At 41.9% G+C, this 25,167-nt stretch overlaps 1 long non-coding RNA gene and 1 other non-coding gene across 2 annotated transcripts; both read right to left on the bottom strand.

The window, feature by feature from the left end:
• Positions 1-217: 217 nt before the first annotated feature.
• On the bottom strand, positions 218-24,699 carry LOC122674540. The gene is made up of 2 exons (XR_006334991.1): positions 24,373-24,699; positions 218-1,771 (listed from the first exon to the last, which is right to left on the bottom strand). It is a non-coding gene; the product is annotated as an uncharacterized LOC122674540 (long non-coding RNA).
• Positions 233-337, bottom strand: LOC122674966. The gene has a single exon (XR_006335127.1). It is a non-coding gene; the product is annotated as a U6 spliceosomal RNA (small nuclear RNA).
• Positions 24,700-25,167: the final 468 nt, after the last annotated feature.

Here is a 25,167-nt window from a genome sequence, read left to right on the forward strand (position 1 = left end):
TTTCTACTAAGATTCTGCCAATATAAAATTCTATAAAATACAAATGTGACAGAAACCAGATGAGTGGTTGTCTGAAGATAGGGAAGGTAGGGGTGAAAGGAGAAGTACAAAGAGATATAAGGGAACTTTTTGAGATGGTGAATATTTTTGTTATTTTATGGTGAATAGTTTCACAGGTATATGCCAAAACTCATCAGACTGTACATTTGTTTTATTATTATTTTATTATTTTTAAAATATAGAGTGCTCCACAAATTCGTGTCATGCCTGCACAGGGCTCATGCTAATCCTCTCTGTATTGTTCCGATTTTAGTATATGTGCTGCTGAAAGGATCACAAACTGTAAATTTAAATATGCACAGTTTATTGTATATCAATACACCTCAACTGGCTGTTGAAAAATAATGCCACCTTTCATTCTCAAAAATATTTCAGCTTAGGGAATTCCCCGGTAGTCCAGAGCTTAGGATTTGACACCCTCACGGCCGGAGCCCCAGTTTGATCGCAGGTGCTGTGCCAAGTACATTTAAAAAAAGAGAAAATACCTGAGCTTAAATGTTGGTCATACTCTATTCCTTAGTCTGGGTACTGATTTTATAGATTTTTTAATCTGGTTGTTTCATAATAAATCTATTTCATAGATATATTCTGTTTTTGAAAATCCACTTATGATATGTACACTTTTCTATATATGTATTAAACTTCAAGCAAAACTTCCCCCATAAAAGGACCTGAAAGAATTTCTGCGGGAAACATGCAGAAAGTGTCCCAGCTGGACAATAAGTTATAGGCCGACCCTATCCTTTGTCTGGAGAAGGAAATGGCAACCCACTCCAGTATTCTGGCCTAGAGAATTCCACGGACAGAGGAGCCTGGCAGGCTACAGGCCATGGGGTCGCAAGAGTTGGACACCACTTAGCGACTAAAGAGAGAGAGAGATTCTTTGTATTTTTATTTTTTCTACTGTAGAGAAAAGAAAAGTAAGATTTAGGAACAGCTTTCAAAAAGCCACAGAAATAGTCAATATTTCAGTGTAGACTTCAGCTAGGTTTTTGTTTCCTGAAAAATCTAGGTACTTTCCTGTGTCTTTCAGCCCAGTGATAGAACTGGCTTATCCTTAATGAAGGTTTGTTATGTTAAATAATAATTAGCCTTATTTTTTTCATAGTCACTACTTATATACATTTATATCATAATGCTTGATGATTTACATTATATTCCTTCAGAGCTGAAGAAAAATATTCATTTCAATTTTTATAGCAGGGTTTGGAACACAAGGCAACTGACCCCTGTCAGTTAGTACAACAGTACCGGTATGGTTGTCAAGACAAGGAACTGTAATTTGAAAGGATTTTAAGGAAATGAGACCTCCCTACTAGTGGAGAATGTAACTCTGATTATAGAATGAAATGACTAGTAGAGAAAATAATACATTCACTAGCATTTCGAGATACAGTGAACACGTAAGGAAAAGCTCCACGCACTGATGTGGATTCTCACGTATCTTGGTGGCTCCACGTGTGCTGTGTGTTCCGTCGTGTCTGACTCTTTGTGGCCTTTTGGACTGTAGCCCACCAGGCTCCTCTGTCCATGGGATTCTCCAGGCAAGAAAACTGGAGTGGGCTGCCACTTCCTCCTCCAGGGAGCTTCCTGACGCAGGGATTGAAGTCTCCTGTCTCTCCTGCGTTACAAGCAGATTCTTACCCGCTGAGTCATTGAGGAAACCCTCTTGGTGGCTGTAACTCAGTGTAAATCTTTTCTCTTGGAAGATCTGTGATTACCAGGGTGAAAAAAAAGAAAGAAAGCAAGAAACAAGTTTTGGTATCAAATAGCAATTTCATTAATATTATAAAATAATTAAACTGACTTAAGGAATATGGTTTATAGTGTTTGTAATAAACACTCCCCAAAGATTGTTATATTAGTATGATGCTTTGCATACGGTAGACCCTGAAAGTGGTATACACTAATTTTAGTTCACAGCCAGTTTAGGGAAAATGTAGGGAAGGAGAAAGTGGGGAGGCAGACAGGAGAGAAGAAAAAAGAATTATTTGGTTATTTTTGGCTGTCCTGGGTCTTTACTGCTTCGGTTGGGCTTCCTCTCGTTGGGTGGAGTGGGACGCCTCTGTTGTGGTGTGTGGGCTTCTCACTACAGTGGCTCCTCTTGTTGCAGAGCATGTGCTCTAGGTGCATAGGTTCAGTAGCCACGGCGCTCGGGCTGAGCTGCCCCATGGCATGTGGGGTCCTCCCAGACCAGGGATCGAACTCCTGTCACCTGCATTGGCAGGTGGATACTTAACCACGGGACCACTAGTGAAGTCCGAAGAGGAAAACTTTAGGTGCAACAGAGCAAGAGACAGCAAAGAAATGCTCTGCAGGTTCTAAAATAAATCATTTCCAGTGACCTTCAGCTGTTGCTTGAGGCTTGGGGTGCCTAATAGATTTTAGAAGATTTTTTTGGTTGCCTACTCAATATTTATTTCTCTGCACACATGTGCTAAAATGACCCAGGTTTTGTTCAAATAGCTACCCTCCTCCATGTGACCACGTGCTAGTAAGAGGCTGGCCCTATTCCAGCCCAAGAAGGTAAATCTTAATGGCTCAACGGCACTCTCATTTTACTTGCCATTGTTTAGGAAGGATACATGACCCACTTCTGACCAATCAGAAATGAGATATCTGCTGGACTCCTCTAAGAAAGGCTTTCTGACTCTTAAAGACACCTTCCTCATTTTCTGTTGGGCAATATTATATCTAGCTGTGATTCCCAGAGCTGCTCCATCTACTTTCCAATCATTGAGATAAGCAGGTGAAAAAAGTGAATACCTTGAAGGAGGCAGACCTGGCAACTGGAAAGAACCCAGGTCTTCAGTGATGTCCTTGAGCCACTCATTTATCCAACCTTGGGGTTGCTACTAACCAGCCAAGGGATCTGGGCCTCAGCTTCCTCAACTATAAGATGAGGAAGATGATTTTTCAGCCCATCCATCTGGGACCATTCTGCTCTATCACCATCCCATGCTTCTTGCAATCCACTAACCATGACACTGAAGTTACTGCGTCCCTCTTGCTGGTGAAAATACATAATCCGGAGAATGAAAACATCATTGAGCTCTAATGTGATTTTCAGTGTAGTTTCTAGAAGCATGAGTTTTAAAAGATGCCTGGGGCTAAGTTATTAAAAGATTTCCAGGCATTTCAAAAGTTGATATGTGCCCCATGTTGATATAATGTGAGAAATAATTGGTAAGAAAGTTGAGTAAGTGCCAAGCAGCAGAATCTAGACTGGGAGTCCCAGCATTCCAGTACTGGCCTATCTCTTTTGCTTTCTGTGGTATTGCTGCTGCTCCTGTTGACTTACATCCAGTATTTCTAAGCCATTTTCTCCTTGTTAATGATGTTTCAAAATTGCCTAACCTTGCAATAATTTTGAAGGCAATAAAAAAGGATTCTTGCATCACATTGGGTTTTAAGCCAACTGATCTCCAAGGCCTTGTCCCATTCTTGAGAGTTCCTGAGAAGTAAACATTTTCTCCAGTGGAATTTTTTTCTATTTTCAAAAACAACTATTAACATTTCCCAGTTATTGATAGAAATTTTAAGTTAACCCATCTCAAGCCAATTTTATATGTAGACAAAGAAGTGGTGATTTTCAGGTCTTTCAGGATATTCCCATTATCTAGTACTTGCCTTTGAAATGCCTTTGTAAGGCAGTTAACTATATGAAAAGTTCTCCTCCTCTGTAAAGAAAAGATGGACAAGAGAGCTTTCCAAATATTTTTCTAGGCTCAAGTTTCTCTGAGTCAGTATGATATGAATTAGGACATCAGTAAAGTCTATCTTACTTTCTTCCATATAAATCATATATTTGGTTAGTCCCCATAATATACGAGTTGTGTGTTTGTGCTGAGTCTCTCAGTCATGTCTGAATCTTTGCAACACCATCGCCTATAGTCTGCCAAGCTCCTCTGTCCATGGGGATTCTCCAGGCAAGAATACTGGAGTGGGTTGCCATGCCCTCCTCCAGGGCATCTTCCCAACCCAGGGATTGAACCCAGGTCCCCTGTATTGCAGGCAGATTCTTTACCATTTGAGCCACCAGGGAAGTCCATGAATACTGGAGTGGGTAGCCTATCCTTCTCCAGGGGATCTTCCCGACCCAGGAATTGAACCAGGGTAACCTGCATTGCAGGCAGATTCTTTACCAGCTGAGCCACCAGGGAAGCCCAATATATGAGTTACTATAATTTTATTTTGGGCTTTCCCAGTGACTCAGCAGTAAAGAATCCGCTCACAGTGCAGGAGACCCAGGTTCGATTCCTGGGTCAGGAAGATCTCCTGAAGAAGGAATGGCAACCCACTCCAGTACTCTTGCCTGGGAGATCCCACAGACAGAGTCTGGTGAGCTACAGTCCCTGGGGTCGCAAAGAGTTGGACATGACTGAGTGACTAACACTTTGACTTTTGGACAAATATACTCTCATAATGACCTTGAAGGCAAGGTTCAAATCCTCAGACTCTTCATATTTCTGCTCTGAAACACAGTTGGATGAAAAGATCTGCACACCATGGTCCAACTCCTTCTCTCCTTACTCTTGCCTCAATTCTGTGCCAGAAGGGGCCTCATAAGACATGTAAGAGAAGCCCAGCCTGCTCATCTAAATTCCATATGCGTCATCTGCAAGCAGCTCACTCTCGAGCCTGAAGATGTGAAGTTGTCAGCTTCGCTCACCTTCAGGGGGATGGACTAAAGCAGAGTTCCCCTCAGGACTGAGAGCTAGCTTGCAGATTTGGGGCAGGGAATCCTTGGGTCTGTGGTACCCAGAGTGTGATCTAGAGGGATGTGAGAAGCTTCTAGGGGAGTGTGTGCCTTTGGCTGCTGAGGCTCTTTGCCTCGTAGGGAAGGGCATGGCTGAAGGAGATCCAGAGAAGAACTCCCTAGAGTACAGGGTCCTATGAGCTGGGGTGGGGGAGAGGGGTGGGTCCCATTTCATGGGACTGAAGGATGGCAATGCTTCAGGAAGCTGTCTCACAACCATAAAGGTAGGATGTGTCTTAAATCCAACACATCAGAGACTTCCCTGGTGGTCCAGTGGTTAAGACTTGGCCTTCTAATGCAGGGGGCATGAGTTCAATCCCTGGTTGGGGAGCTAAGAGCCTACATTCCTTACAGCCAAAAAAATATGAGAGAAGGAATATTGTAACAAATTCGATAAAGACCTTTGAAAAATGGTCCACATCCAAAAAAATTAAAAAAAAAAATCCTACATATCAGAGAAGAACCAAGCCAAACCAAAAGGTGGAGCGAACCAGATTATGGTTATATCATGTAAGTTTCCACATAAGCCACACCTACACTCTCCTGGGACTGTCCAGTTTATGAGCTGATTCATCTGGGTTTTGCTCAAACCAATCTGGGGTAAGGTTTCTATTATTTGCGACTGAAAGAATCATGTCTGGTAGATTTCTTGATGGTATTGTGTGAATGACTCATGTCTGGTCTGCTCCATTTCCTAAGGCTGTGGATTAACCTTGATCCAAACAATCTCCACAAATGAGAGAGCTGCCCCATCTCCCTCCCGTGCATCTTGGTGGAACAGGGCTCTACATCCAGTGTAAATCCTCTTCTTCATCAGCTCTATTCTGCCTGGGTACCAACCTGCCTCTTACATGTGTCCTCCTAGTTTCCAAGGGGAATGAGCTATAAACTGCCAAACAATGATCCATTCTTAAAAGTATTGGTAAATTTATAACCCCCAGCAGATGGGCCAACTGAAAATATGCTATAGTGTGATAGATGTCAGAGAGAGACTCAAATAATGTCATGAACTCTATATTCTTGAAAGCATCAATTCTTCATCATCAGCTTCTTCAGAAAGAGTACTCTAAACATGTGGGATAGAAATACACCTACTTTGAAAACTGGTTCTTCTGTTTATTGACAACTGCTGTTTAAGATGTGTGTATGTGTGCAGGGCTTCCAATGTGGCATTAGTGTAAAGACCCCCCTGCCAATGCAGGAGACCCAGAAGACATGACTTCTATCTTTGGGTTGGGAAGATCTGTTGGAGTAGGAAGTGGCACCCCACTCCAGTAGTCTTGCCTGGAAAATTCCATGGGCAAAGGGACCTGGCAGGCTACAGTCCACAGGGCTGCAAAGAGTCAGACACGACTGAGCGGCTGAGCACACACACATGAAAGAACTTTGCTTCTCATTCCCCATTGCCAATGGTCTGCCTTATTTCAGTACCAATCAATAAAGGTTCAGCTCAGGTACCCTAGGGCTTTCCTGGTGGCTCAGTTGGTAAAGGATCCACCTGCTATGCAGGAGACCCAGGTTCTATTCCTGGGTCGGGAAAATTCCCTGCAGAAGGAAATGGCAACCCACTCCAGTATTTTTGCCTGGAGAATCCCATGGACAGAGGAGCTTGGTGGACTACAGTCCATGGGTTGCAAGAGTCTGACATGACTTAGCAATTACACCACCACCAGCAGATACTTTAAATCCCAGAAATTAACTGGAGGTCACAGGGAATACTACATGAAAACAGAGCTTTATCAACTTCAGTTGACTTGGTTCTCTAGAAAATCGTACCCTAATCATCATCATCCCCTGATGAAGTGTGTGATTTTTTTTTAAAGGTAAAATGTCTCTAGCTTTAAACAATTAAAGCTTAAAAAAAAAAGAGCAAATAAATCGGTATGAAATATCATTAGTCTTGTCAGTGAAGTTATAAAAATACAGTGCCACTTAAGTCTTATAAACTCTTGAAACTGTCTAGAAGTTCACACTCAGTATTACATAAAAATGCACAACGAGATGATTTTAAAAAATAAAACCACCTCATAAATACAATTAAAATTGCCTTGAGTAAAATTCTTAGGTATAGATTCTTAAGTGGAATCTAAATAGGACTTCACTTTTTCTTTTCTAAAATGAAGATAGTGTTTTCCCCATGTGTTGCCTGCAGGCGTTGTAAATGTAGACTGCCTTCTCCCACCTTCTATGCTTTTTGCTTTTTTTAAACACTCTCAGAACAGTCAGTAAGATTTACCCTCTTCTGGTTATATCTTTTTTAAACTTTTTATTTTCTATTGGAGTATATCTGATTAACAGTGTTGTGACAGTATTAGGTGAACGGCAGAGGGACTCAGCCATACATACACAGGGATCCATTCTCCCCCAAACTCCCCTCCCATCCAGGCTGCCCCATAACATGGGGCAGAGTTTCCGGTGCTATACAGTAAGTCCTTGTTGGTTATCCGTGTACGTATCCATCCTTAACTCCCTAACTATCTCACCTTCTGTTTTTGATCTAAGTTAACAGAACTGCAAGCTCAATTCATTTTTCTTCAATTTAATATTTCTTTGGTTTATGGTAAAATGATTAATTTGTAAGCAAGATCTTTTAGAATGCCCAGCTCATGTTCATTTTGTTTCAAATCACAATTTATTGAAAAAAAAAATAGGAAGACAATGATGCAATTTTTTTTAAGTATTTATATTCAGCTACCAGAAGTGTGTGCTTTTTCTAACAAAGAAAAATGTCAAGGATGAGAATTCATACATGTGGATTTTTTTAAGTGAACACGATAACATAACCTTTTGCGGGTGTTAGCCCAAACACAGATCATCTCCAGTTCTCCAAGAATCAAGGTCCCCTGCTCCTGTAGATGGAGGATATGTCTACTCTATATACAACATGCCTTACCACTACCACTTCCACCTTTGACCCCAGAGAGCAAGAGAGGAGGAAGGGGACAGGGGTGGGAATAAAGCTGAATAAAGGGACAGCGATGAGAGAGCAAGAGAGTCCAGAGGGACACACACATCGCGAAAGAGTGATGGTGAAGACCTTGGTCACCAGAGGCCACCTTTAGTTTCCGCCTGTTTATTCTGAGAGACTCCCTGTAACTTTCCAGTAAAATATGTTTTTTGTTTACTCTTTAGGTTTTTAATGCTTTAAGTGAAAGTTCTTAACAAACACCTACTTTATAAAAGTCTGTCTTCTAACTTGAGTATAGTCATGGATTTTTAGCTCATTAAACTCTAAAGCAAATCTGAAGAGTGACTTTTTTGGTCCCAACACATCTTGAAATGCTACGATTACTGTCACTTGAATGAGGATTTGCTCCTCTGCTACATAAGAAAGTTCTATTTAAAGCAGTCATTTTTATCCTGGATAATATGAGTGGTACAATTTGCAATGTTCTTGAGGATTTTAAAATAAAGAAAGATTTTTTCCTCTAAATATCTCAGTGGTAATTAGATTTCTGATCAATTGCTGAGTCCACAAGTGACTCAAATCTTTGGCAAACTTGAAACTATTGAACTTTACTTTTTAGTTCTAATGGTCTTTTTTTACTTTTTATTTAAGTGATTCTAGTACACATTGAAATTGTCCTTGAGTAAAAGAAAAGTTTTCTATTTACCTGTCTTTTGCTAACTTTGATTAATGCCCCAGGCCTTCTCTTATTTTTTTTTTTAAAAAAAGCTTTTATGAAAATCTCTCTATGATTTATATATTTGTATTAGTTGGCTGGGGCTGCCATAACAAAGAACCACAGACTGGGTGGCTTAAACAACAAAAATATGTTTTCTCAAAATGCTGGAGGCTAGAATTCTGAAATGAAGGTGTCCGTGGGGTCGGTTTTTTCTGAGGCTTGTCTCCTTGGCTTGTAGGTAGTACAGATGGCTATTCTCTCTCTACGTCTTTATATGGTCTTTCCACTGGGCTAGTGTCCAAATGGCCTCTTAGAATGACCATCAGTCATTTTGGATCAAAGCTCACCCTAATGACCTCATTTAACGTTAACTATATCTTTAAAGACTCTTTTTTTCAAACACAGCCACTTTCTGCAGCACTTGAGGGTTAGGACTTCAACATACTAATTTTGAGGGGGGGACACAATTCAGCTAATAACAGCATTTAACCAATATATTTTGAGTGCCAAACATAAGCTGTTCTAAAGGTTGGGGACAACTATGAAAAAGAGAACTCTTCCCACCCACCCTTGTAAAGGTCCAGTCTTGAAGGGTACATTCTATCTACAATGCTATGTGAGCCTCTGTGACAGACCCCAGAGTGGAAGAGATGGAACTTTCTCAGAACTGTCTGAGTGGGACAGCGGGGCCCACAAGACGGTTGTGCATCTTGACTTGACATCCCCTCTGGTCACAGAGCAGCTTCCTGGCTCTCAAGCCCTGTGGCAGGGGAAAAGGGAAAGGCACACTCCTGTTAAGAGTTTGACTTCGAGTTTTTACTTACTATTTCTGGTCTAAAGAAAGTCAGAAATCCACAGGTGGCAGCAAAGAAGGTTGAAAAATCAAAGTGGTTGAAAAGCTAGGTGGTCATGCAGGCGTGGCTGCTCAGTCGCTTCAGTTGTATCTGACTCATTTACGACTCCATGGACCATAGCCTGCCAGGCTCCTCTGTCCATGGGGTTTCCAAGGCAAGAATACTAGATGGGGTTGCCATTTCCTCCTCCAGGGGGTCTTCCTGACCTAGGGATCGAATCTGCGTCTGCAGCATTGCGGGTGGATTCTTTACCCATTGAGCCTCTTGGGAAGCCCCTAAGTAGTCAAGAGTCCAGCTAAACATGATTTCCTGTGAATAAAAGGGCATATGGGTATTAGAAGCTGATTACTGAGGACAGAGACGATAACACAGGCAATGATTTTCTAGAGTATAGTAAGTTAGAAAGGGCTAGTATGGACAGAAGCAGAAAAGGCTGTTACAAAGAAAGAGATGGAAAAAACCAGAGAAGTTCAGAAAAGTGGACACCAGAGACCAAAGAGCAGCCAGGGCAAATGAGAAGTCGTCTGGGTGCCCAAGGCTTTATGAGATTCTGGTTCTTACCCCTTATATTATGGGAACGCTTTCTTGTGTCCTTATATTTAAAAATTTTAATTTGCATTTTTCTGATTACTAGGAAGTGATTCATTATATGTTTACTAGCCATTTGCTTTATTTTCTTCTGAATGGCCTACTCATATTCTTTGTCCATTTTTTTTTTTAAATCATGTTCTATTTGCTTGTTTACTTTATCTGTGGTTGTGCTGGGTCTTCCCTGCGGGGCGAGGGTCTTCCCTCGTGGTGGTGAGTGGGGCTCCTCTCGTGGCAGAGCAGAGTCTCACTGTGGTGGCCGCTCTTGTGGAGCACGGACTCCAGGACAGGCAGACTTCAGTAGCTGTGGGGCACAGACATGGTTGCCCCTCAGCATGTGGAATCTTCCTGGACCAGGGATCAAGCTGCTGTCCCTTGAATTGCAAAGAGGATTCTTAACCACGGCACAGACAACTGGGGAAGCCCTGTTTCTTATTTTTTAGTCCTAACTTCCTTGTAAATTCAGGTTTTAATTTCTTTTCACACTGGCTTTCCTGTTTACAACGCCCAGTTAGCTGCCAAACAAGTACTTTCAACCAACAATTCAGAAAACTAGGTCTCATTGCTTATTCTTACTGGAGAGTAATTGCCAAAATAGAAAATGGGAAAGAAGTCAGCTCCACAATTCCTTGATAACATGTACTGGTATTTTAACTGAGTATTAGTAACCACAAAATATATATAATATATATTTATATATATATATAAAATATACAACCACATAATATATAACCACTCTAGTCAAGATTTAATATATATATAGCCACAAAAATATATAACCAGAAAAGAAGATATGTATGGTTTTTAAAAAGCATATATAAAAGATCCTGAAGATTATTGGTAGGGCTTTCTGTTAAGCCCTTCTATTTTTTAGTAAAACATTGTTTTAATGACACTGTCCTTTTAGAAAACATTTCACCCATGTTACAAATTGCTACTCCAGGATTGTATAGTTTTTTAAGCAATAAGGCTTTCCTATATGGGATGACAAACACCTGTAATACATCCCAATCAAAAGTCTTGATCTACTAGTGGTTGTTGAAAGCCATAAAGCTCAGATAATATTATACAATTTTAAAATGGAAATTCACTTATGTATTTCCAAGATAGGTTTATAAACGATGATTTGTGGAATACTTGTAGCTCAAAAGAAATATGACAGTGGAATATTACTCAGCCATAAAAAGGAACATATTTGAGTCAGTTCTAATGGATGAACATAGAGCCTATTATACAGGATGAAGTGAGTCAGAAAGAGAAAAACAAATATTTTATATTAGTACATATATATGGAATCTTTCTAGATGGTACTGGCCACATTGGAGACACAGAGAGAACAGACTAGTACACACAGTGCAAAAAGGAGAGGGGGGATGAGTAGAGAGAGTAGCATGGAAACATATACATTACCATATGTAAAACAGATAGCCAGTGGGAATTTGCTGTATGGTGTAGGGAGCTCAGACCCAGTGCTCTGTGATAACCTAGAGGGGTGAGATAGCGAGGGAGGTGGGAGGGAGGTTTAAGAGGGAGGGGACATACGTGTACCTATGGCTGATTCATGTTGATGTATGGCAGGAACCAACACAATATTGTAAAGCAATTATCCTCCAATTAAAAATAAATTAATTGTAAAAAGTAATTATGAGATTCCAAAATATGTTCAGTCTGTTATCAGTATCAGTGAAAATTCACTAAAGACTGTTAGATTTTGCCTATGGATATTCAGACACTGGCCACCCAATATTCAAGAAGCACTGGGGTGCTTCTTAACAACACTTCAGTCTCCCTTGGGAAATGACTCCCTCTGCTGTGGAAATACTGCTGGTAAAATGGTAAATTCAAGTGCCTTCCCTCCCTCTATGGATAAGAAAGGGGTTTTGGATGCTCTTTCACCCAGATCCTTTCACTTAGTAACCATATGAAACTAGAGGCCAGCACTCCATGTAGGCTAGGCCAATTTCAGGCTCAGTCCTGAGAATTTAAATCTTGACTAGAGTGTTAGTGAAACTGACATGGGTGGAATTTATTCATTCTTGCAACAGCACTCTGATCACTGAAATGAGGCCTAGGCTACTACAGATTTGCATAAATTCCGCAAGTTCCTATTTCCCTTTAATCTAGTACATTTGATGTCTTTTTCTTTTCATGTGGATCAGTTTAAAGTCTTTACTGAATTTGTTAAAACATTGCTTCTGTTTTATGTTTTGCTTTGTTTTGTTTTCGCCATGAAGCATGTGGGATCTTAGTTCCCTGACCAGGGCTCGAACCCACACCCACCGCATTGGAAGACGAAGCCTTAACCACTGGACTGCTCGGAGAGTCCCTGTTGTTTTTCATCTAAAAGCCCTAACTGATTCACTTTTATTACTGACTTATAATTTGACCATACTGAACTATGATGTAAGACTAGAACATACGCACACACATACCACCACCAACAACAACCTATAACCTATAATATGAAGGAATTTAGGCAGGGAATGTCAGGATGGATAAAAGGGGAGAAGTATGAATAAAGTTGCTGATGGATGGGGAAGCCTGGCGAGCTGCAGCCCATGGGATTGCAAAGAGTCAGACACGACTGAGTCACTGAACTGAACTGAACTGATGAATAAAGTAGCTACTAACTGTCCTTGAAATTTTTGAACATCTTTACAAACAGGAAACTGTGCCCAGTAGAATAGAAAAGAGGAAGTATCAAAGTATCTCAGAAAGTACCACATTCACCGAAAGGTCTACATCATTACTAACCAAAGAGAAGAAAACTAAAACTAGATATCAACTTTCCCCATATAATTAAAAGTAACCCCAAATAGCAATGCTGTTGAGATGGCAATTAGATGGGCATTTTCATAGACTTCTGGTGAGTCTATAACTGGTTATGAGTTTTCAGGAACACAATCTGGTGACGTGTAACAAGAACCATCAGGATACTCATATACTGGACTAGTCAGAACTATGAGTGCTACAGAGTGTGGGACTGATTACATGCAGAGACCTTCCACAACCATGGGGAAGGCTGGGGGAGTGAAGCCCTGACAGAGACACTAACCAGTCCACAGGGCGGGTGAACACGGTGGAGCAGATCCGAGACACTGTTGTGGACATTCAAACGGGGATTCGGATCTGTTGGGAGATCTCTGGGAGGCCACTGTCTTGAGGATCCACAGCCAGGGTTTGGGCAGCCAATCTAGGACCCCTGTCCATCCACAGGGCCAGACGTCAGGAAAAAGGACTGATGCCAAGAGAAGAGTGAGGACATCCTGGAACTCACCAGGCAGCTCAGCTTCTGACGACAAAGACCTCCAAAGAGGAAGCAAAGCTGCTGCCAAACCCCACCCTCAGTTCCTCTCTTGGCCAATTCTACCTCTAAGTGTGTAGGTAAAGGAATTCTGCGGACTGTAGTTCCCAGCACCACCAAGTTGAAACTAGAATAATCCGGCACTTGTATCTTCTGATCCTATAGTTTCATTCCCCATATAGGAATGGATCCTAATAAGTTGGGAACTGCAGCCAAAGATCAAATAAAACTAACTATAGTTACCACACGTAAAATAGAGAACACGGGAAATAAGTTAAATTCCCAGTAATAGGATTGGACACTACTTAGCGACTGAACAAAAACAAAAATAGGAGAATGGTAAAATAAACTAAGGTAAGACACAGACAAGAGTTTCATGTTGTTTAATCACTAAGTCATGTCCAACTCTTTATGACCTCATAAACTGTAGCCCGCCAGGCTACTCTGTCCGTGGGATTTCCCAAGCAAGAATACCGGAGTGGGTTGCCATGTACTCCTTCAGGAAATCGTCCCGACTCAGGGATTGAACCCAGGTCTCCCACATTGCAGGCAGATTCTTTACCATCTGAGCCACTAGGGAAGCCCCAAGCATTTCATGAATTCACTTAAAAGTTGTTTCTTATGACTTTTAATGATATGATTATGTCCTTGTGATGTGGAATGAAAAAAGCAGACCCAAAAGTATACCTGCATTAGAATTATGATTTTAGAAATACATTCATAGGTTTGATTTTCTTTTTAATACTTTCATATACCCTTCCCTATTCATTCTTCACAAAGCAACCCAAGTCATCTTTTCTTAAGAAAGAATTTTATCGAAATATGTGTAATTTACAATTGTGTTAGTTTCAAGCATAAAGCAAAGTGATTCAGATATATATATATGTATTCTGTTCTATTATAGATTATTGTAAGATATTGAATACAGTCCCCTGTGCTATACAGAAGGTCCTTGTAAGTTATCTATTTTATATATAGTTGAGTATATATTTTAATTCCAAACTCCAAAGTTATACCCTCTCAATTCCCCAAAGTCATCCTTTAAAAATGTGGACCAGACTTCCCTGGTGGTCCAGTGACTGAGAATCTGCCAGCATCAGGGTCTTTTCCAATGAGTCAGCTCTTCACATCAGGTGGCCAAAGTACTGGAGCTTCAGCTTCAGCATCTGTCCTTCCAATGAATATTCAGGTTGATTTCCTTTAGGATGGACTTGGTCTCTCTCAGTTGTCATATCCAGTGATTTTCCAGGCCTACTGTTGTTGCTCTCAGTATCTATTTGGCTGTGCTGGGTCTTAGTTGTGACATGTGGGATCTCTTTCCCCAGCCAGGGGTGGAACCCAGGCCCCCTGCCCTGAGAGCTTGAAGTCTTAGCCCCTGGACCACCAGGGAGTCCCCCGGCCGATTCTGGTTGCTCTGTTCTTCTTACAGGGCTTCCCTGGTGGCTCAGCTGGTAAAGAATCCACCTGCGATGCAGGAGACCTGGGTTAGATCTCTGTGTTGGGAAGATCTCCTGGAGGAGGGCCCACTCCAGTATTCTTGCCTGGAGAATCCCCACGGACAGAGGAGCCTGATGGGCTACAGTCCTTGGGGTTGCAAAGAGTTGGCATGACTGAACGACTAAGCACAGCACATTCTTCTTACAAGATCTAGGTAGGAGTTTCCATTCTGCAGAAGAGATGTGACTAAATCTCTGTAAAAAACACAGGAATCTGGAAAGCATTCTCCCATATAAATCATGTCATGCATAGCAGTTAGTGGGAAAAACCCATTATATCGTGATAACGCTGTGAAACTCGCAGAGTGCATGAGTTCAGGTCCCATTTAGGGTACAGCTGCCTCCCCTTCTAGCTCAGGGGTTCAGTCACCCCAGCACCTCAGCACCTCGGGTCTGCTTTATCAACACCACCCACCCACTGACAATTCTACCTCTTCACATCCCTCAGGCCCTGCTGCCCCAGTCCGACCCTGACAAGACCCACGTGTCAACCATGCTTACTGGCTCATCCTAAACCTCCTTGTTTCGCTCCCTTTCTTTCACTGCCTGTCTGAGAAACTCTCAACTCTGGAGAAATCCAATGGCCCGTCTTCTCTCTGTGTTCATATCTTGGCTTTAAGCTGTCTCTGGAGTAGGAAAATTTTATCTCCTGCCTTATGATGTCTCTTTATGTTCCCATCTTTGGATGTCCTTTGTTCACAAAATCCTTGAATATAAAACAACTGGTGAGTCAACGCTGAGTGATTTGGAGCCTGAATATTTTCACTTTTTCAATATTGAAATATTTTCAGTATTTCACTTTCATGATCCAGCAACACGTGCACACACGGGTGAGAGAGAGGGCTGTGCATGTCAGCTTTTATCAGAGCCTTCCCTCCACCGATGCAGCGGCCGAGCATCAGTCAGGCGTGGTTCGCTCACTGGGCAGAGAGCAAAAGGCTGACAGCTACTCCCTGTCTCTGGCCTCCCTAGACTGGCAGGCCTCCAGTCTAGGGAAATTTTCTCATTCTTCTTAGAATGGGGCTAGTTCTTTTTTTTTTTCATTCTTGACTTCATTTACTTACTTTGAAATTTATGTGTTTATTTATTCATTTTTGGTTGTGCTGGGTCTTCACTGCTGGGTAGGCCTTTCTCCCTCTGTGGCAAGGAGGGGGCTACTCCCTAGCTGCAGTGTGCCTGCCTCTCACTGCGGTGGCTTCCTCTGTTTCGGAGCACGGGCTCTAGGGCAGGCAGGCTTCAGTAGTTGCAGCTCACAGATGTAGTTGCTCCAAGGCGTGTGCGATCTTCCCGGACCAGGGATGGAACCTGTGTCTCCTGCATTGGCAGGTGGATTCTCTACTGCTGAGCCACCAGGGAAGCCCAGAAAAGGACTAGTTTTATATATAGGAAATGAAAGCATCAGAATAGAGCTTCAATTAGGTCTTATTAAAAAGGTGAAGTTAACAGGTGAACCTATTTCTCAAAAATTCATTTTGGGGACTTTTCATTTAAAAAAAAAGATCTTCTCCAAAGCAATCAATGAGAAGTTTCTAACACTCTCCTGTTGTTGTTGGATTTAACTATCTTTAGCAAGCATGAATTCCAGTGAAGGCAGACGAATAGACAACTTTATGGCATATAACTTAGCAACCTGGCCTATTTTGTGCTAACCTGACTCTCCATGAATTTCGCAGCAAATGAAACTCTGTGTGACAGGTTCCTTTTTTAGACTCTGACACTGACAGCTACTTTGTTCAATTTTATGGTTATATAAATTTTGGTGTCAGCTTCAGCAATTTTTCATGCTTTCCATGTCACCCTAAGGGAAAATGGGCAATCATCAGAAAGTAGCCATGGAGAACTTCCTCTTCCCTTACTAAGTGTTGCCGGAGAAAAATCACCCTTCTGGGCAGATTGATTTGGGTATAAATTTGTGGATACCCCCTTCAGCTGGGCTTGTAACATTCCTATTCAGTCCTCTGTTTCCCAGCTCACTTCTCTATCTTATACTCAACAGGGATTGTTTCAAAGCATCTCTACTATCAAAACTCCAATTTCCTCTTGTTTCATAAAAAAAAAAAAAAAAGACCATGTGTCTTACTTGGCATAGAAAATACAAGCCATCTGAACAGAAATCTCTCTATTCTCACTACAATGATCCAAAACTACCCAAATCTAGATCCAAGTCTTCCCCCTTCCTTCTATTACCAGGGAAGAGCTCTCCCTTTTTTGTTGATAGTTTATTACTCTGTGACCGGCAGTCTGTAAACTGGCTCCAGTGGCTCCTACTTAGCAATATTCATCAGCTTCCCAGGTGGCTCAGGGGTAAAGAATCCGCCTACCAATGCAGGAGATGCAGGTTCCAATCCCTGGGTTGGGAAGTTCCCCTGGAAGAAGAAATGGCAACCCACTCCAGTATTCTTGCCTGGAGAATCCCATGGACGGAGGAGCCTGGCAGGCTACAGTCCATGCAGTCACAAGAGAGTTGGACATGACCGAGCAACTGAGCATGCATGCACACAGCCACAGTCAAGCTCTGTAAAACCCCCTCCCCTCAAATGACGGTCAGACACAGGTAACTTCTCCCCTAAAACAGAATGCAAAGTCATAGAGTGTCTCTTCTATGGCTGCTGCTGCTGCTAAGTTGCTTCAGTCGTGTCCGACTCTGTGTGACCCCATAGACGGCAGCCCACCAGGCTCCCTTGTCCCTGGGATTCTCCAGGCAAGAACACTGGAGTGGGTTGCCATTTCCTTCTCCAGTGCATGAAAGTGAAAAGTGAAAGTGAAGTCACTCAGTCGTGTCCAACTCTTTGCAACCCCATGGACTGCAGCCTACGAGGCTCCTCCGTCCATGGGATTTTCCAGGCAAGAGTACTGGAGTGGGTTGCCATTGCCTTCTCCAATGCATGAAAATGAAAAGTGAAAGTGAAGTTGCTCAGTCGTGTCCGACTCTTAGTGACCCCATGGACTGCAGCCTACCAGGTTCCTCCGTCCATGAGATTTTCCAGGCAAGAGTACTGGAGTGGGTTGCCATTGCCTTATCCACTTCTATGGCTAGGTTAACAAAAATATTGTGACTTCTGTCTTGGGTATTGTCTAGCTCTCTCTTCCTCTCTCACTGACTGGCCCTGAAGAAAGCCCTCTGGAGAGGTTTATGGGCCAAGGAAGGCCTCTGGCTGACAGGCACCAAGGGACTGAGGCTCTCAGCTCAGCAGCCTCTGAGGAGCTGAATGCTGGCAATAATGCGTAAGTACAGAAGCAGATCCTCATCCCTCCTCCCCCCGCCCCTGTTGAGTCATCTGACGAGACCACAGACCAAGCAAGTAGCCTAACAGCAACTTCTTAAAAGACCTTGAGCCCTAGCTGTGCCCTGGTTTCTGACAGACAGGAATTGTGAGATAGTAAATATTTACTGTCTTATGCTGCTAAATTTAGGGATAAGTTATTACGCAGCAATAGATAACTAATCAACCTTCATCTGTGCTCTGAATCCTTCTCACTTGCTTCTCTTTTTCCACATCTTCAAATCTTCTCTATCTACCTTCTCCATCTTAACAAGCAATTACAAATGGAAAAACGATTTAAACAAAAGAAACCTTCAATTCCAATTTCCCTTCCAGCTACAGCTACATTCCTCCCTTCCTCTTCCGAGCCAAACTTCTTGAATTATCTCCACTCAATTTCTCTTCCCTTCATTCCCTTCTCTTCTCTTTCATCCCATTTACCTCCTATTCATTCCATTGCTATGTAGTCATTAGCTCCAAGAAAATAGAAAAGCCTCTCTCACAGTGTGGCCAATGAATGTAGTGGGAATTTTCAGACCTCGTTTTACTTGACATTTCTTAATCATTCAGTACACTTCAGTTCTCTCAAAAATGTTTTCCTTCCTTCTTTCTTTTCTGTCATAACAAATGACGCACTACCCAAGTAATACTAGCTCAACCTAGAAGAGTGGTCGACTTGGCTCCCATCTGTTCATATACCAAATTGTTTCTCTTTTCTTAATAGCTTACAGTTCTATCTACTTTTCTCCATGCACAATGCCACAACTCTAGGACACCAGTGACTCTTACCTGTACCGATAAATGCCTTTTAACTGGTCTTTGATTCATTATTCTCTCTGAAGTATAAATGATTGTTTCAAAACACTTTCAGTTCAGTTCAGTTCAGTCTCTCAGCCATGTCCGATGCTTTGCAACCCCATGAACTGCAGCACACCAGGCCTCCCTGTCCATCACCAACTCCCGAATCCACCCAAACCCGTGTCCATTGTGTCGGTGATGCCATCCAACCATCTCATCCTCTGTCGTCCCCTTCTCCTCCGGCCCTCAATCTTTCCCAGCATCAGGATCTTTTCAAATGAGTCAGCTCTTTGCATCAGGTGACCAAGGTATTGGAGTTTCAGCTTCAACATCAGTCCCTCCAATGAAAACCCAGGACTGATCTCCTTTAGGATGGACTGGTTGGATCTCCACACAGTCCAAGGGACTCTCAAGAGTCAGCTCAAAAGCATACATACAAGAGTCTGCTCAAAAGCATCCGTACATGACCACTGGAAAAACCATAGCCTTGACTAGATGGACCTTTGTTGGCAAAGTAATGTCTCTGCTTTTTAATATGCTGTCTAGGTTGGTCATAACTTTCCTTCCAAGGAGCAAGTGTCTTTTAATTTCATGGCTGCAATCACGATCTGCAGTGATTTTGGAGCCCAGAAAAATAAAGTCAGCCACTGTTTCCATTGTTTCCCCATCCATTTGCCATGAAGTGATGGGACTGGATGCCAAGATCTTAGTTTTCTGAATGTTGAGCTTTAAGCCAACTTTTTCACTTTCCTCTTTCACTTTCATCAAGAGGCCCTTTAGTTCTTCTTCACTTTCTGCCGTAAGGGTGGTGTCATCTGCATATCTGAGGTTATTGATATTTCTCAAAACACTTTAACAATGTCAAATCTCTGCCTAAAATTCATCAATCTCAAAAGTAATCATCAATCTCTTCCCATTTGGAAAAATTCAAAGTTTTGCCTGTAGGAATTACGGCCATTTAATTTATGTCCAAATAGGACACTTTGGAGAGTGAAAGGAAGTGCTGTTAATAATTATGAAGGAATGAGTGTGTAATCTGAGACTGTCTGAGAAAATGGGGTAAGAGGTCACCCTATTTATAAAGCCCTGTGACATCTGGTCCCCGACAACCTCACAGCCCATCTCCTGTGTTACCACACACTCCAATCATTCTGAGCTTCATTCAGTTTTCTGAACTCACCATAATCTCTCTTGTTTTTGGACTTTTGGACATATTGTTGTATTTCCCTGGGAAACTTTCTACCCGTCCTGTTCTTCTGAAAACCTCCTATTCATCCATATGGACTCATCTTAAATGTCCCCTGTCTGGGGAGATCTTTCTTAACCCTTAGATTCCTCTGCTGTGGGTTCCTAAAACATACAGTACACCTCATATAATGCCTTTTCTTCCTCTGTATTTATAATTTACTTGAGGACTGACTTCCCAGTTGAACTCTAAACTCTTTAAAGGAAGAATCTTTCTCCGTTTTGTTCATAGGAAGGACGTTTATGGAAGTAAAACATTCAAAGTCCCAGTGTGGGATCTGAGAAAAACCCATTCTGGGAAATTGCATTAGAGAAGCAATAGTTAGAACTGGACATGGAACAACAGACTTTCCAAATCAGGAAAGGAGTACCTCAAGGCTGTATATTGTTACCCTGCTTATTTAACTTACATGCAGAGTACATCATGAGAAATGTTGGGCTGGAGGAAGCACAAGCTGGAATCAAGATTGCCGGGAGAAATATCAGTAACCTCAGATACGCAGATGACACCACCCTTATGGCAGAAAGTGAAGAAGAACTCAAGAGCCTCTTGATGAAAGTGAAAGAGGAGAATGAAAAAGTTGGCTTAAAACTCAACATTCAGAAAACTAAGAGCATGGCATCTGGCCCCATCACTTCATGGCAAATAGATGGGGAAACAATGGAAACAGTGGCAGACTTTATTTTTGGGGCTCCAAAATCACTGCAGATGGTGACTGCAGCCATGAAATAAAAGATGCTTACTCCTTGGAAGAAAAGCTATGGCCAACTTGGGAGCATATTAAAAAGCAGAGACATTACTTTGCCAACAAAGGTCCGTCTAGTCAAGGCTATGGTTTTTCCAGTAGTCATGTATGGATGTGAGAGTTGGACTATAAAGAAAGCTGAGCACCAAAGAATTGATGCTTTTGAACTGTGGTGTTGGAGAAGACTCTTGAGAGTCCCTTGGACTGCAAGGAGATCCAACCAGTCCATCTTAAAAGAGATCAGTCCTGGGTGTTCATTGGAGGGACTGATGTTGAAGCTGAAACTCCAATACTATGGCCATCTGATGCGAAGAACTAACTCATTTGAAAAGACCCTGATGCTGGAAAGATCGAAGGCAGAGGAGAAGGGGACGACAGAGGATGAGATGGTTGGATGGCATCACCGATTCTATGGACATGAGTTTGGGTAGGCTCTGGAGTTGGTGATGGATGGGCAAGCCTGGCGTGCTGCGGTTCATGGGGTTGCAAAGAGTTGAACACGACTGAGTGACTGAACTGAACTGAACTGAACTGAACCCAACCTCCTATTTCTACTTCTACTGGTCTCCATAGCCTAAGGCCAGTGCAGAATGAAAGTTTGAGGGTTAAGATTTCAGCCCCAGAATGTCTGACTCAGTTGGTCTGGTGTGGGCCCAAGAAACAGTACTTTAAAAAAATCTCACAGGCTTCCCTGGTGGTCCACTGGTTAAGAACCACCTTCCAGTGCAGGAGACACAGGTTCTATCCCTGGTCATGGAACTCAGATCCCACATGCCGAGGGACAATGAAGACCCCGCATGCCACAACTAAGACCTGATGCTGCTAAAAATATAACAGATACTTTAAAAAATACAGGCTCTTAGGTCCCATACCAGTTTGACTGAGTCAGAATCCACATTTTAACAAACTCTTCAGATTATTTGTATGAACATTAAAGTTTTTTTTAATTTACCAAGGTATAGTTGACATGTATTAATTTCAGAATCAACATTAAAGTTTGAGAAGCACTCACTTAGATGATTTTGTGTAAATCAGACAGTTCCAACGTTGCCTGCTTTCGCCTTTCAAGCTGCTTTTTTAAAAAAACATCAACCAGTCCATCACCAACTCCAAAGCCTACTCAAACTCATGTCTATAGAGTCGGTGATGCCATCCAACCATCTCATCCTCTGTCGTCCCCTTCTCCTCCGCCTTCAATCTTTCCAGCATCAGGGTCTTTTCAAATGAGTTAGTTCTTCGCATCAGATGGCCATAGTATTGGAGTTTCAGCTTCAACATCAGTCCTTCCAATGAACACCCAGGACTGATCTCTTTTGAGATGGACTGGTTGGATGTGTGACCCTACTCTTTGCTTTTAATTCTTCTCTAGATCTAAATTTTCTCCCTGAAAACACAGACATCCTCACAATAGATTCACGGTGCCTCAGAAGAGTTGGAATATGGCACATCTAAACCAAACGCTTGGTGTTATTGTCTGTGGTTTAGATTCTGCTAGCAAAGCTTTTCAGCTTATTCTTCAAACTTTTCACAGCTTGCCTTTCTTGAGGTTGCTGCCTCCTGCCCTTTCAATTTCACTCCAAGCTGAGATACTTCTCTCTTTTGAACTTCCCTAAGCACTATCTAGCTATAACTTTACCCAGAACTTGAGAGTCTGTGGAATGGAAACACAGGCAGAAAACTGGCCACTGGAAAGGGTGCTTCAGGGGCTCACAGCTAAACTTTCCTCACGGAGTCTGACCTTTGATTTTGTTGCTGTGCTGAGTTGCTCAGTTGTGTCCGACTCTCTGCGACCCTCTGGACTCTAGCCCACCAGGCTCCTCTGGCCATGGGATTTTCCAGGCAAGAATACTGGAGTGGGTTGCTATTTCCTCCCCCAGAGGGTCTTCCCAACCCAGGGATCGAACCCAGGTCTCCTGTGTCTCCTGTATTTTAGGCAAATTCTTTACCCACCGAGCCACTGGGGAAGTCTTCGTGTTGCTAAAATGCGGCTCACCTACCCACCCCCCCTTGACCCCTGCCTTCTACCCCATGTTTGTGCCTCCTCCAAATTACTGCCAACCCAGAACATAAACCCCCATCTCATCTGAGGGCCAAGGACAGAGAAAAACCTAGTTTTCCTTTCTTGTCCTGATGTAAAGCCTGTCCCAGTCCACCATGTGCCATTATGCAATCTAGTTCTTAGAAATCCTTAAAACTCCGATTTAGAAGAGATTGGAACTTTATTTTTGCAGAGTCAAAAGATCCACTTAAGCCTACCCCTGCCTCCAAAATATTTAACTGGCTTCATAGGCACTTAGTGAAATAGAAAGATGCTGCAAGTTTTCAAACAAGTCAGGATTCTGCTGCAGATAGAGCAAACTTTCCATATAAAATAATTTTGTTAGTTCATTCAGAGGAATAGAGCTAACTGTTAGAAATGCAAAACGTGTGGCTGTATTTTTTTTTTTAATATTGAAACTTCCCTGACAGCTCAGTGGTTAAGACTTCATCGCTCAAAACAAGGGGAATGGGTTTGATCCCTGGTCAGGGAGCTAAGCTCCCACATGCCTCCAGGCCAAAAAACCAAAATATAAAGCAGAAACAATATTGTAACAAATTCAATAAAGAACTTAAAAATGGTCCACATCAAAAAAATCTTTAAAAAAAATTAGCGGTCATTTGTGCATGTTTGTTCTATGAGTTCAAAGAATGACTTAAGTATGAGTCAAGTGCCCTTTTTACTCTTAATTTCCCTTTTTTCAGGAATCATTTAAAATTTTCCTGTTTCTTGACATAATTTCAGTGAAGTTAATCTTGAGTAAAGTAATTTCATCAGACAGTGCTGAAACAGCTAGATATTCATGTGGAGAAAAATGGAATTCAATTCATACCTCACCCCATACACAAAAATTAATTCAACATGGATTATAGCCCTAAACATAAATTCTAAAACAATAAAGATTCCAGAAGAGATCATAGGACAATATCTTTGCAGTACTGGGGAAAAGATTTCCTGAGGAAAATAGAAAACACTGACCACAAAAGGAAAAATAAAAACATTAAATTGGACTTCATCAAAGTTAAACACTTTCAAAAGACAATGTTAATAATATGAATAGATAAGCCACAGACTGGGAGAATATGTTTACAGCACATGTGTCTGACCAAACATTTGTACCCCGCCCCTGCAAAAAGACCCTACAATTTAATAATATAAAAAATCTAATCTTAAAATTAGGCCAAAAAGTTTAAACAGTCATTTCACACACAAAAAATACATAAATGGCCAATAGGCACTTGAAAAATGCTCAACATCATTAAGGTCTTATAAAAATACAATTTTAAACCACAGTGATACAATGCACACCCACTAGAATGGCTTAAAAGGAAAACTCCAAAATAAAGGCAAAAAAAAAAAAAGAAAGAAAAACTCCAGACTTTTCATGTTTTGCAAGTAGACGTATAAAATGATATAACCATTCTGGGAAATTGTTTGGCAGTTTCCTATAAAGTTAAACATATATTTACGGGGCTTCCTTGGTGGCTCAGTGGCAAAGAATCCACTTGCAAATGCAGAGTGAAGCCCTCACAGCAAGGAAGACCCAGCACAGTCAAATAAGCAAATAAGTGACGTTTTGAAAGATATATACTTACCGTACAAGTCAGCAATCCCACTCCTAAACACGTACCCTGGAGAGGTGAAGAAATGATCACACAAAAATCTATACGTAAATGTTCACAGCAGCTTCATTCCTGGTGGCCTTCACTTGGAACCAGTCCAGGTATCCACAAACAGGACAGGAGATAATCTGGGATCTGTTCTTACAGTGGAAGCCAACGCAGTGATAAAAAGGGACTGATGCAGCCGCAGGGATGAGTCTCACGTACATTGTGCTTGAGTAAAGGAACCCGGGCTGAAAAAGAGGACGTGTTATATGATTTAGTATGAAGTTCAAGGACAGGCAGAACTGACCTATGGTTGCAGAAGTCAGAAGAGCTCTTGCCTCGGGGCAGAGGTGATGGCATAACCGGAAATGAGCTGAGAGAATCTCTGCTGTGTTAGAGCATTCTTTGTCTGGATAAGAGTGTGGATGAATGCAGGTGTCAGAACTGAAGCCTGTTGGGAATTTTATTAAAACTGACTGGACTATACACACAAGATCTGTGCATTTCCCACTGTTTAAATGGTATCTCAATCCTTAAAAACTTGAGCAGTTTAAAATAGTATGATAATTGCACTTAGTCTCTGTCATAACCACTGATTCCTAGATCCTACTAATTCTATTAACGATGGTCAATTACTCAATGGTGCTGATGAATAACAGTTCACATGTTATCTAAGCAGGTGAAACTATTGTTGATTTGGGCTTCTCTGGTGGCTCGGGGTAAAGAATCTTCAAGCCAATGCAGGAGACATAGAAGACACAGGGTCGATCTGAGGGTCGAGAA

This window comes from Cervus elaphus, chromosome 18 (assembly GCF_910594005.1).
Source record: "Cervus elaphus chromosome 18, mCerEla1.1, whole genome shotgun sequence".
In the NCBI taxonomy this organism is placed as follows: Eukaryota; Metazoa; Chordata; class Mammalia; order Artiodactyla; family Cervidae; genus Cervus; species Cervus elaphus.